The following is a 15,035-nucleotide window of genomic DNA, read 5'->3' as shown; positions in this document are numbered from 1 at the left end:
AGTTTTGTTCATATAGATATGAATTGGATTGAGTGGCACTCTGAAAATTTAACTTGAGCTTTGAAAACATGTAGGTTTCCCAGTCCTCACCTTCCCTGAACTTTGTATTCTTTTATTTAATATAATTTATTATCTGGGTTGTACCTACATTAATAATTTTAACCACATTTTTAATCTCATCATACTTTTTGAATTAAACCAAATATATAATGTTACATGAGTCTAATTTTATAGCAATGTAAGTTAATATTAACTTTCATTGGTAAATGTATATTCATCTATTTTTAACATTTATTTATTTTTATTTATTTATTAGCGACTGAGTGAGACAGATTGACAGACAGTGAGAATGGGAATGCTAGGGCCTCTAGCCACTGCAAATGAATTCCAGACACATGTGCCACTATGTGCATCTGGCTTATGTGGGACCTGGAGAATTGAACCTGGCTCCTTAGACTTTGCAGATAGGTGCCTGAATCGCTAAACCATCTGTCCAGCCCTCAAGTCTATTTTTATGCAAATGCAAGTAACATTTAAACAAAAAGCAATATGTATTTCAAAAAAAATTAAACGTGTTTACCTAACCCTGGGGTACATATCTTTTTTGTGTCAAGCAGCCTATAAGTCAAACTAAATAAGTTTGTTTAATAAATTCTTAATGTTAAAAATCAAAATCCATAGCTAAGAAATATAAAAAGGTATTAATTACACATCATATAATTAATCCTTCTTATATATATGTAGCAATATTTTGAGATTAGCATATTGGATAAAATATGGCATTTATTTACAAACTTTGCAGGAATTCACTTCCCACCCATCCCAAGTCAGTGCCCATGCTAATTTGTTATTTTTTTATTTGACATAAAATCAAATTAAACAACTGTTTTGTTTTCTTGAGAATATTTTATATAAGTATAGATTCTTCTTGGCTTCCTTTTAAATGAATTTCATGATGGCAAAAAATGCAAGTAATACATCGAAACTGCAGATAAATTTCTAGACTTGTGACTATACCATAGGGTATTGGTTTACCTATCAAGACTTCCTAATCACAGTGTCTTTGTTGTAGTGGCTTATGTGACATTGGATCTTTCTTTTTAGCATTCAGCTGCATAATTCTTCCTCTCCAATAGCCTGTTCTGTGTACAACCCTTTACATGGATGTGTGTGTGTGTGTGTGTGTGTGTGTGTGTGTGTGTGTGCATGTGTGTGATGCATTCTTAGCTGATGCTAAATACTAGCATTAGATTTCTCTTATACATTTAAGGCTTGGTAAATGGATACCCTGTGGTCATGAAAAGTATATATACTTAAAACCTAAGACAAATAAAACTCTTTCTCAGCAGATTTCTAAATGATGATCTCCCCCATCTTGATAAAAGTGATGTCAACCCACTCATCAGGAAGCATATAGATGAAGAGTGTTTTGAGGAAGGCTTGAATGCACTACTTTACTTTTCAACAGTTCTTCTCCTATCTGATTTTTAAAAGGTTCATAATTTTTAAAAGGAAATATTGGTTTAGAGTTATCCAGATACCAGCATGGTGTTCCAACAAGACAGACAAGCAAACTTGAATATAGGAAACTTACTGGTACGCCTAACCATCACGTGACATGTACATTTTCATGTTATTCCATGTGCCTTTCCTTTCTAAAACAAAACATATTCCAAGCAAATTATCTTATAATTAAAATTAAATGATAAACTTTCGTGTACTCTTTTAAAATATTTTTTTCTTTACAAAATTCTTATATGGAAAAATCAGGATTTTTCAACTTAGTCTTATCCTCTAAAGTTCTTTCTGTAATGCATATGTTCAGAATGGTAAACGGACAAAATACTATCCCTTCTAGAGATAGTACTAAAGACAGAGCAAAACTCTAAAAAATGCTTTCAAGTCTATTAAGCACTCTAGTAGTTTCCAAAGGCCAACTGGGTTCTTGTCCTTTCTGGGGATAGCCAATGACTTTAAGGAGATGATTTGATTTCTCTAATATTACTTCAGTTTCTAAGCCAAGCCTAACAGATAAATAGCTTATTTGGTCTCTTTTTGCCCTCAGTTGAGGAAGTCATCATTATTATATTACTTTAGTCTCTTCTGCCAGACTCTGATATTGCTTCATAATCTCTTAACATAGTACCTGAAAGAGGTATTATTTAGTAGTCAGAGACGGTGCATGGGAGGCAACAGATTGGGTTATCAATCTCTGGCTTGAGTTAAGGACATGTTTCTTTCTAACACTTCTCCATGGTGGCAGATACAGAGCTAAAGGTCTTCCACTTTTTCTTGTATGTCACTCTGACAAAGAAATCCTCTGGATTTTCTACCTGATAAGTAATTTGTCAACAAAGTTACTTCAGATCGTATTTACTGGAATTCCCAGCTCAACACTGACTCTATTACTACTGCTCAATTTTTTTAAAAAACATTTTTCAAGAGACTTTGTGCCAAAAGTAATTTTGTGATTTATTTTGACTATTTTGATTTTGAAAAATCCCACTTTGAGCCCATAGAGTCAAACACTTTTGTTCTTCAAAGCTAAAACATTTATTTATAATTAATGTATGCTTCCATGAAAGTGTGATACCACCAGTGAAGTCTCACATATGGCTCTGACTTCAACCGTTTTGTGGCTCAAATATTATGGAGTTTCAGGCAACACCTGCACTTCACCTGTGTCCTCTGATGTCCATGACTACCATAACCCATTTTATCCATTTTCTTAAAATACTACACAGAGGAATATGATTGCTTTGTCTAAATTTGGGGAAAAATAATCTATCATGACTCTAAATAAACTAATGTGCTTCAGAGAAACACTGTCCTCCCAAAAACCTGAAGGCGAAATTTCTTCCAGTAATGATACTGTTATACGTGTTTAACATTTTTACAAGAAATTCTAGAAGGCATAGGAACAGTGACCCTGAACGTATGAGTCAGGAAGTATTTTTGGAGTAACTACTGTGTGTTTACCACAGAGTTAGTCACTAGAAATGTGTCAGTATATGGGAAGAAGAGCATTGTTCATGTAGTCTCCTACTGTGAAGAAAGGTTAGCATTAACCTGAGGTCTCTGGTTGCTGATGATCCTAACTAGGGAATATCTTTGTCTGGCCTAGGGCACCTCTGTTCCAGGTGGTGACATACTTGGCTTATCTACATGCTCTATGAAAATGGAGCCTAGGCCACCTTGGTCATTGTTGCAGTCAGGTTCATATTGCCGGTAGAAATCACCCAAACAAGGGAAGCTTGTGGGAAAAAATAAAAATGTTTACTTTGGCTTACAGACTTGAGAGGAAGCTCCATGAAGGTAGGGGGAAATGATGTCATGAACAGAGGGTGGACATCACTCCCTGCCCAATATCAAGTGGACAACAGGAACAGGAAAGTGTGCCAAACACTGGCAGGGGAAACTGGCTATGATACACATAAACCTGCCCCCAACAATACACTGTTTCCAGGAGGTTTTTATTTCCAATTTCCATTAGCTAGGGAGACTAGCATTCAGAATACCTAAATTTATGGAGGAAACCTGAATCAAGCCACCACAGTCATATTCAGTAAAGACCTGAGGGTCATATTTAAAATAACCTTTATATGCACTCTGTGCTATAAAAATATAAAAGGTGACAATTTCATCAGCCTAGGTTTTCTACTATTTTTAAATGTTTTATGTCTCTTTATTTAGTAGCTTTATTGAGAAAGGAAGAGAGAGAGAGAGAGAATGAGCATATTAGGACATCCCACTACTGCAAGTGAACTCTAGATGCATGTGCCTCCTTGTATATCTGGCTTACGGGGGTCCTGTGGAATCAAACCTGGGTTCTTTGGTCTATAGGCAAGCTCCTTAACCACTAAGCATCTCTCCAGCTCATTTTGCACTATGAAATGACTCAATTCCCATAGCATTTACAAATACTTTTATCGTAAATGCTATAAATGTAAGAACAAAAACTTACATGTTGTGGTATACTATTATGAAGTACTCTATAAAGTATTTATATCATCTCCACTAACTTATTCAGTACCCTTGTAGAATTTTGTTTTTATTACTCCGGTTTTATAGATTCAAACCATAGTGCTTAAGCAAGTTCACTTATATGTTCAAGGCCTGTCAACTAGTAATTGGTCCCAGGACTCACCCAGATGGTCTGATTCCAGAGTGTGAGCACTTGAGGACTACAAATTAAAGCACAAACATAAACATTTGATTGACTCCCTACTTTGTTGATGAATCCTAGTCAAAGGTGTTTGCAGTGAACTGAATGCATATCATAGAGACAATAAATCAAATGTTCTATCTTTTTTTAAATAAGTAATGCAGAAATTTTTCATAGTATTTAATTCATGCCAGCCACTCACCTATTTTTTTTAAGTTAGTTCATTTGCTTCATCACAACACCTTTGAATTATCCCATTTTACTAATCAACCAATGGAGGAATTCTGAAACTGATTTGTTTACTGATATGTAGCTCAACAGTCAAGCAGGTAGGACTCCAATTCATGCAGTCTATATAGTCAGACTTTGAGCTCCAAAATTCTCAAAGCAAAGGGTTTTTCCTCCCCTGGCCCTTCCCAGGGCATTTGCAATGCTTTGGTTTTATTCTAGGAGCTAGGGGGCTGGGATGATGTGTAATATCATAAGTAAAAGAACTGCCTCCTACAACAAAGAATTATTCACTATAGCATGCCATCTTGTTCTAGTACCTCAGTGTACTGGCTTCATGCCACCAGCATGATCATGGAAGAGGCATAGTATACCTTTCCATTTTTTAAAAAACACAACAGAGTTGGATCCACTCAACATGCTTCATTTAATGTGTCTTTCTTTATGACTATAGCTCTGGGTCAGAATATTACCTTTTAATAGGTATCTCATAGTCTTGAAACTAGCATTTTACTAGAAAGATCAATGAGGCTTATCAATCACTACATTATATGCACAGGTTGCCATGTTTACATTAAGGATGAAAGAATGTCAGTTGGAGTGAATAATAAAAATGACACTTGGATGACTGCTTATGATTTTAGCTTCAGTAGAGAAAAGTGGCCACACTGTTATTTAGAAAGAAAGAGAGAGAGAGAGAAAGAGAGAGAGAGAGAGAGAGAGGGAGGGAGGGAGGGAGGGAGGGAGGGAGGGAGGGAGGGAGGAGAGCAACATGTTACTTTGAAAAAGAAGACATGTAATATTTCAGGAATTTTCTTTGTATTAAAACAATTGTGTTTTGTAGATTTAGTATGCTTTTTATCACTAATACAGCTCAATTACAGTTTGGACAGCAAGTTTGTACAACAATAAATAGAGCAATAAAAATATTATCATACCTACATTATAAATTTCTCACAAGAGTTTCAAAGTGTAATTATCCATGAGTTTCACCCAAAACAAACTTCAGCACTGACTCTTATATTTGGAATCTTGCTAATCAAAACTGGGCCTATGTCTAGCATATCTGTTACATGAAGAGGTGGGGACACATGTTCAAGCATAAGGAAATCTTCATATAAATTTTACCAAGGTTTTAAGTGGTTCATTTTCATCCAGTCAGTCAAGTACAAGACTGTCTGCCTCTTGAGCCTCTTGCTCTCCCTTCTTTTTCATTTAAAAGTTTTAGTGTCTCCAGTATGCAGTAGCTTTTTTTGAGTCCACAAAAGAAATAAGTATGCAAAATTGATAATTGAGACATACCTCACACAATTAAAATCCAATGCCTCCTTGGACTTGTGGTATTATTTACAACAATTTCAGAGAATACCATTTTTAGGCAAATGTTAATGTTCATTTATGCAAGGTAAAAGGTATGATGGATATTATTAGGTGAATGTGGCTAAACCGTGGAAGATACATAGAGACAGATGAGCACAGGGTAGCATAGAATAGTAGACCAGAACTGTTTCTTATTAAGGTGGTCTGTAAGCCAGCATGACGAATGCAATATAAACAATTATGAATTGTGAATTGGCCACAGATAAGATGTGTAACTTTGAGGAAAGATGTCACTTCTCAACTTCAGCTCTCCTTGGCAGCCAACTCGTGAGGCTGGTATCTCCACTGGGTCTTCACTGCAAGCCACAATTCATCCTCACAGCTCCATTGGGTCTCCATGTAGGCATCCAGCAAACCTACTTCACACTGCCCATAGCTGTTTCCAAAACACAAAACTGTGTCAAAAACTCAATGACCCTCTCTTTCCTGCATTTATTGTACACCACAGTACCAGGTAGGGTACCAATTTGTTAATCCAGGAGGTAATAAAGAAAACTTTGAAGAACAGGACATTCCTTGAACACTCAGCCAAGTTCACAGTTCATACCTCTTTTTTAAATTTAATTTAATTTTTATTAATTAATTTTATTAATTAGTTTTGTACTCAAAACCACAATTAGCCTGGTAAAAAATGTTTGGTTTATCAAAAGAGAATACATAAAAAGCATTTGTGTGTGTGTGTGTGTGTGTATGAGAGAGAGAGAGAGAGAGAGAGAGAGAGAGAGAGAGAGAGAGAGAGAGAGAGAGAATGAGCATGCCAGAGCCTTTCAGCTGCTGTGAACGACTCCAGATGTGCATGCCCCCTTGTGGGCCTGGTTGGCATCGCATGCTTGTGTCACTGTTGCATCTAGCTATATGTGGGATCTGGAGGATTCAAACAGGAATCCTTAGGCTTTGCAGTCAAGCACCTTAATCATTAAGCCATCTCTAGCAGGATAAAAATATTTTTAATGCTCAAATATTTGATATTATTATGTTAATAGTTTCCCTTTAAAGTCTATGCAGTAACCCTGTGTTAGTAACCTTTCTTGTTTATATTTTAAACATGTAAAAGTATTATGATATTTTAAAAAATTATTGTCAAAAATAAAAGTAAATTTATCAAATTTTTATATGAGAGAGAAAGAAAGACAGAAAGAAAGAAAGACAGACAGACAGACAGACAGACAGACAGACAGACAGAAAGAAAGAAACAAAGAAAGAAAGAAAGAAAGAAAGGAAGGAAGGAAGGAAGGAAGGAAAGAAGAGAAGAGAAGGATTGGCAAGCCAGGACCTCCAGCCACTGCAATCGAACTCCAGACATGTGCATCACATTGTATACATGGGTGACCTTGTATATGCATCTGGCTTATGTGGGTTCTGGGGAGTTGAACCTGGGTCCTTAGGCTTCACAGCCTTTAAAAGTTCATAGCTGAGGGCTGAAGAGATGACTGTATCTTGTACATGAAGCCATAAAGAAGCTTATAATCAATCATTTCAGTAAGCAATCTTGAACTTTCACTGTGACCTACATGTCATTTTGCCTTTGCCTCAGTCATTTTAGGTGAGCTTTGACTTAATGGCTTGACTATCATACCATCTGAGATGTAAAGCTAAGTGTTTTACCTTCTTGTCTAAGATCTTAGTGTTTCATTTCTTATGTCAGCAAATGTGTTTTTGGTCAAGAGCAACAAAAAATAGTGTGCACTTGAGTTTCTCATAGCTTATGGTCTAAGGGAAATGAAATATAAATGTTAGTGACATATTAAAATGTACTAGAAGTGAGAAAGAAGGGAAATTGTGATTAAACATAGTCTGTGGCATGTTCTAATGATCTGGATATATATTTTCTTCTGCATATTTCAGTTTTCAAACCACAAGTCATTGGAAAAATATGGGGTGGTTACTAATTTTTATACTTGCTTCTTTCCAAGTTTCTTTTGTGAGATATTCAAGAAGTCAGAAAGTTTTTCACTTGTCTGAGCCCCTTAAGCAGTACATTACATGTGAATTATACCAAGCCTCACACATGCAGGGAAAAAAAATCATTCAATATATATGACCTCTTCTACTTTGGTCAGCTTGGCAAGCAAGGGAATTCAATTTTTTCTTTGACCGTTTATTTCTAAGTAGTACTGTCGGGAATGTGGCATTGTGAACTACTGTTTTGAGTTTGTTTTAAGACTATATTTTTATATCTCTAACTTGTTTCAAGCCATTGCTTCTTTCATCACTCAGGATAACTTTAACAAAAGTTTAGGAAATAAAAGTGCTGTCAATGGTGAATGGGAGGAGTGCTGCATGGGTTCATAAAGGGGAAGAAAGGTGAAAAGTAAGGAAAAATAGTCAAGCAAAATATGGTATAGTTCTCAATCACCTAGTGGCCAATTAAAATGGTGCATTTGCAAAGGGTTGCATGTGTCTGGCATTTGTTTGCAGTGGCTGGAGGCCTTGTTGTGCCCATTCTCTCTCTCTCCTCTCTGCCTCTTTTTCTCTCTCAAATAAATAAATACATAAATAAAATATTAAAAAAAGGGAAGTCGGCCGTGGTTGCATACACCATTGAATCCCAGCACTCGGGAGGCAGAGGTAGGAGGAAAAAAATATGGTGCATTTGGGGAATTCTACATCCTTCTCAAAAATAGAAAGTAATTGAAAAACATGGCCTTGGAGTGGTCGACATTACTATGTTTTATGAGGACTCTCCTTTCTCTCTTACTCTTTTTGTTCTCTCTCCCTCCCTTTCTCTCTCTCTCTCTCTAAATTTTCCTCTCCTTATTTGATATATCCCTGTCTCGTATCATTTGCCATAATATGTTTACCAAAGCTGATGAAATGCAAATGAAAACTAAGCTTTACAAAATTATTTTTTTCAGAAATACCCAGCCATGTGCATTTTATTATAGTAAATGAAAGATCAAACAATACTACTGCCTTGTTAAGTTGGATCTGAAGCAGTTTGTGAGCATTTCTTCTTATGCTCCTAAAAAAAAAAAAAATCTATGAAATACATAATGCACCAGAATTTCTGTACAGAAAATGACTGAAAGTACTTAATCTGGATTATGGTAATGTTTGCACAAATTATGTGAATATACTAAATCCCAGTGAATTTTAGTCTTAGAAAATTAAATATTGTGTTCAATATATTTTGCAAATAGACATTATATTATGTGACATGTTGATTATATCTGAGAACTATATATGTTCCAATATCAAGGAAAATTTGAGATTTGATTATTGTTATTGACCAATGGACATGATTTTCAATGAAGACTTCAGTGAGGCAGGCAACAATGGAAGCTGACTGTCCTTCAGTTTAGAAAAATACATGGCACTGTTAGTTTGTTTCCTTGTTTTTGTTTTATCCAATATCTGAATAAAAATGTGTATGGTGCTTACTTTGGTTTCTTAAATAAAAATTAATATGCTTTAAAACTGTTATTTCTTTAATTTTCAAATCTTGAGAGTGTCTACATTGGATCACATGATCCTTTTCTGACCTGATGTCCTACATAATGGATATTACATTTTGATATAGAATATTTCTCCTTCAGCTGACTTTATAATTCATAATTGTAAGGTTTGGAGAGTTCAGTGTTTCTACTTAAAATCACTTATTACATTCCTTCTGATTACAGTTTGGGTAGAGTAAAATGCATCAAGTGTGTTGAATATTAGCTAGCCATCTATTGGAGACACCTAGTAATTCATGCCAATACAATAAACCAGAATTATTTCAAGCCATTGGAGCATAGGATGACTTCAATAATCTAATTCAAACAATTATTGCAGGCATATCCTGATCATCTAAAATAGGAGTCAGGAGCTGGAGGGATGGCTTAACAGTTAAGGCATTTGTCTGCAAAGCCAGAGGACCCTCATTCGATTCCCCAGGACCCACATAAGGCAGATGTATAAGGGGGCATATGCACATGGAGTACATTTGCAGTGGCTGGAGGCCCTGGCATGCCCATGGACATTCTCATTCTCTCTTCCTCCCTTCCTCCCTCCATTTTTCTCTGTCAAATAAATAAATAAAAATAAGAATATTTAAAATAGGAGCCATATTAATACACATGGATCTGTTGAAATAGTAAGGTTTCATAATTAATTACAAGAGTTTCACTTTGAGATGTTGATACAAATATACCCAACACATTCTGCTCACCCATTGTTATTATTTAGGACTAAATTATGGTTAAATTGGGATAAAAATAAGAGTCTGCTCCTCTTCTCAGATCATATTTGTATCTTTTAGAAATAACTGTAACAGTTTTATAGAGTGATAAGATTGGAGCCTTGCAAAGCATGAAATTATGAGACTGGGAATTCAGAATAAAATAATTTATGGTCCATTTTTAGAAAGATTGGAATGATTTTTTTTTTTCAATTTAAGATTGTGTTTGCTAGTGTAATAGAAAGATGCTAGTTACTATGGCATCTCTCAGCAATGATTTTGGCATTTCCTGTTCTAACTGTGTCTGTCATATGGAGAGGAGAACAGATGTACTTTGGTTATTGTATACATAATATAGCTGAATCATATACATATATGTTCTGATAAAATTATATTAATGTTTAATCAATACTCTACCAAAATTAACATGTTAAGTGCACAAATAGCACTTACATGTAAAGAAATTTAATTATAAGAAGGGATATCTGTTTTCATTCCAGTTGTTATGTTCAGACAGGGAGAAAGTTGAGATGTGTGTGTGTGTGCGCATGCATGCATGTGCACATGTGCCCACACATTTTAGAAGTCTTTAATGTTCATCCCTTGCTTATGTTTTTCTGTATTTCCAGCTGCTATAGCTCTCAGTTACTTTTCTAAATTTAGTATTCACATATGGAATAGATGCCATTCTTGCCTTATTTATAATATTTTAAAGTAACACTAATACATATTTTTCCATTGAGTTATATGCTGATGTTATTTTTGGAAGAAAAAATGTGGTCAGGCTATGTCTCCCACAATACCAAGAATATGAATATTGATAAGATTATTAAATTGGCATAGTTTTTCTAATGCATTTACTTTCCAAATTCTAAATTTAGTTTCCAGCTAGATTTGCTATAAGCCTTTCCTGTAATTTGGCCTCTAGGTGCAAGAACTGGAAAATGGTGAATGTTAATTACATTTGCCCTTGGATAGTTACAACTCCATTTCCAAATCATCTCCAACATATTTTTAGTTAGGTCAGAGAAAAATTGAATTATATATGTGAGGTACATTTTAACATGACAGTAACAAGAAATGGTTTCCAATGTGAATATTACTGGATGTCATTTTCCTCAGGGTACATAGTGATAATATCTTTGTGATCACAATGTAAAATAATATATTATCATATTCCTGTAGAATGGTTAACTGATAAATGCTCATTATAGAGTAAATACCAAATGCAGTTATTATTAAAATAATAAGTAACCTCTAAGTATACTATAATATTACTAAGTAATATCTTATTAGTAGTTATTTAATAAACAACCCTCTTAGATATAGGCAGAGAATAGAGTATAACAAAATAGTCCATAAAAATCAAGAGTAGAACTGAGAGATATATATCAGAACATAGCCTTGCAGTGTCCTGGTTATTCAACACATGTGCTGACATTGTGACCACTGAAGCAAATTATGCTCTTCATTTGCAATTTGCCCATTCTTGTTACTCATTATACTTTTCAAAATAATTGGTTGAAGTGCATATGATTATCCAAATTTTATAGCTGAGCAATTGCAATCCACAATGATCTGGGAACAAAGTCAAGTCCAGGGCTATTCTCTCCCAATTACTAGTTCAGAGATATTTCCCATTACTCATCCTGTGTCTTTCAAGCTGAGTCACATTTTAGAGCATGAGAGTTATATAAATAGGCTCCATCCCTGAGCATGCTCACACAGAGCAGAGGGTGGAGTAAACTGGGGACAGCCAGCATACAGCAATACATAAAGAGTAGATGTCCAACTGTCTACCACGTGATGAGTCAACTCCATTCATCTGCCCAGGCCCAGAAATTACTGAAGAGGATGCAGTGACATGAATACTGATTTCATGGCAAGCCTGAAAACCAGTTCCATGGAGATGGTGAAAGACACTGTGGTCACTCAACCTGCTTCCAGAGATCCAGATGCTACAGATATCTCTATACTCAATCAGAGAGAAAATTGCAGAAGAGGAGACAGGACATGAACATCAGAGTGGGTGGGAATGCCCTGAGGCATTGTCCCCAACCCCACAGATTGACTAAGGCCTATTAGTCCCTACAATGAATACAATAACCTCACTGAAGAAGACCCTCACCTAAACTGTTATGGGAGAAAGGAATTATATGAGTACAAACTTTTTTTTTAATTAAAAAAGAATCAGTATGTAATTTTTAAAAAATGTTAAATATTTAACCCCTTGTGATAATTTTTATATTTTAACTTTATCAGAAAATAATCAAAAAATGAAAATAACTTATACATCATTGTGCTTATCAGTATTCTATCATGGATAGGGAAGGGGCTCATGAGGCCTGCTCTTGCTTTAGAAATATATGGCAGGCAGTGATTCTTCAAGGCTGTAGCTACTGATAAGTTGTCCATGCTGCATTAAATGCTTCCCCACACATGCTCACAAAAGCAACACTAATTAAACTCAGTGGGTCACAATGTACTAAAGACATGAAAATGGAAGCAGGATCTACTGGGAAGAAATGTTGCAATGTGACTTCTAAGAAAGGGTAATGGAGTGAGATCAAGTAGATTTATATACATGTATAGAATTGTCAATAAATAAATAATTTAAAACGATAAAACAAAAAGTTACTGAAATCCAGGATTGCTATATTTTAGTTGTCAGTGAAGTCTATGCTGAAAATTCACAAATTGTTTCATGGAGTTTCTAGTATCATCTGGATCTGAATGTTCCATTTTGTAACTTATTGGTATATTTGGGGGCTAAGTTATATAGAAGGATAGCCACAAGCATATAAGAGAATCACTTTCTCAGAACAAGGCACTAATCAGTCCTTTAAGGAATGAAAGATATGTCATATAAAACATGAAGAGTTGGGGAGTTGATCCTTGTGAATGGTATCAAGAAAGACTATGTCTGCTGCAATCTATAGTCAGCAGAAGATCTGCTTTAAACAACACATTGTTCTTACTGGATTAAAGAAGGTTAGGTTGGTCTTAGTTTTTCTGAGTAGAAGTAATCATCTCAATTTGTTCTTTTCATTTCTGATGTTATGGGTATTTTGGCCTTTACTTTTTTTTTAAATGTTTTTATTAGCATTTTCCATGATTATTAAAAAAATCCCATGGTAATTCCCTCCCTCCCCACCCCCCACGCTTTCCCCTTTGAAATTCCATTCTCCATCATATTACCTCCCCATCACAAACATTGTACTTACATATATAAAATATCAACCTATTAAGTACCCTCCTCCCTTCCTTTCTCTTCCCTTTATGTCTCCTTTTTAACTTACTGGCCTCTGCTACTAAGTATTTTCATTCTCACGCAGAAGCCCAATCATCTGTAGTTAGGATCCACATATGAGAGAGAACATGTGGCGTTTGGCTTTCTGGGCCTGGGTTACCTCACTTAGTATAATACTTTCCAGGTCCATCCATTTTTCTGCAAATTTCATAACTTCATTTTTCTTTACTGCTGAGTAGAACTCCATTGTATAAATGTGCCACATCTTCATTATCCACTCATCTGTTGAGGGACATCTATTGGCCTTTACTTTTTAAAGATGCATGTGTTTAGTTTTTTTGTTTGTTTTGATTTTCTTTTTGTTTTTTCGAGGTTGGGTCTCACTGTAGCTCAGGCTGACTTGGAATTCAATACATAATCTCAGGGTGGCCTCGAACTTTCGGCAATCTGCCTACCTCTGCCTACCGATTGCTGGGATTGAAGGAATGTGCCACCATGTCCAGCTTCATATGTTTAGATTTTATAGTGCATGATCTCAAGGCTGTTTCCATAACCTGGGTGTCATGTCATAAAGAGTCATTATTGGGCTCTCTATTTTTCCTGGCATGTTATAAAGAAACAAGATCTCTCTAGAGTCCTTCCACTCTTCTAAGATCTTCCTTAAGATCCCTTGGGTAGGAGCATCTCCCAGCTCTCATGGTTGTTGCTAGCTTTCTTGAGTCAAAGCATAAACCTATCTGATTAAGAGATAGAAAACAGGTATAACTGAACTAGTTCAATCATAGTTCATCACTGTGACTGAGGACATCACACAACTATGAAGAATAGAGAAGCCACCAACAGAAAGGAGACTGGCATTAGCCCACTACCTTCTCTTTACTGTGATAATTCCCCACACATAGAGATAAGTTGGTTAAATTGTATTATTTTAACTAAATTGGAAAACACCTTGCCATTACTAAAGTATCACAATGCTCCAAATCATAACAATCTACTTAGTTCTTTACCTCTTAAATTGGCAATTACTTCTAATACTCTAATTTTCAGTTTAGAACTATTCAAGTAAAGAAAAAAAAATGAGTGAGAGTAATAAGAACATGAAGTATGATAAAACATTTTGTTTTCTGATAAGGGTTCATCTATCCTTTATCAGTGGTCATAGCTGAGTGTGTTCACTTATTTTTTCCTCTGTACACCCATTTATAGAAATATTGAGACATAAACTTACTCATTTTTTAAAGATAAAATTTAATAGAATAGACCAGGTAATTCTTCATAGCCTTTTGCCTTTCTGTAATACCCATAAGCCCACCTGCAAAAGTACACTGACTTCAGGTAGATTTATTTCACAAATTACCATAGGCTGGGAACCTAGCATTCAAATCACCTAACTTAATTTGGGACACCTAAATCAAACCACCACATTCTACCCCTGGCACCCATAAACTGATAACCATACATGATGTAAGATGCAATGAAGTCCAACTTTAAAAGTTTCCTTAGCTTTAATCAGTCCTAATGATGTTGAAACATCCCCATAAGCCAAGGTCTTTTAGCTGAGCCATAATATCAAAAAGCCCCCCCCCCAGTCCATAATGGTACAGAATAAACAGAATATTTATTCTCACTGGGTCTCCAAACAGGTAATCCAAAAAGCCGACTTCACACTGCCCATGGCCATTTACAAAATGTAAAACTATGTTTAAAATTCAATGACCTTCTCTTTCCTGCATGTACCATACTACATAATATAAGATGGGCTGCCAACTTGTAAATGCAGTGGGGAATAAAGCTTATTTGAAGAACAGGACACTGATTCAGTTTTTAGGCCCATTCAAAAGAGTTTGTATTCT

The 15,035-nt window shown here is 35.4% G+C and overlaps 1 protein-coding gene across 9 annotated transcripts in view; it reads left to right on the top strand.

Annotated features, from left to right (window-relative positions):
* The window catches only part of Cntn4 (contactin 4), a 1,052,004-nt gene that overhangs the window by 368,171 nt on the left and 668,798 nt on the right, over nucleotides 1–15,035 (top strand). The window lies entirely within an intron of this gene.

Source organism: Jaculus jaculus, chromosome 14, assembly GCF_020740685.1.
Source record: "Jaculus jaculus isolate mJacJac1 chromosome 14, mJacJac1.mat.Y.cur, whole genome shotgun sequence".
Taxonomy (NCBI): Eukaryota; Metazoa; Chordata; class Mammalia; order Rodentia; family Dipodidae; genus Jaculus; species Jaculus jaculus.
Note: the sequence above shows the minus strand (reverse complement) of the source record. Positions and strands in the feature narration are given on the sequence as shown.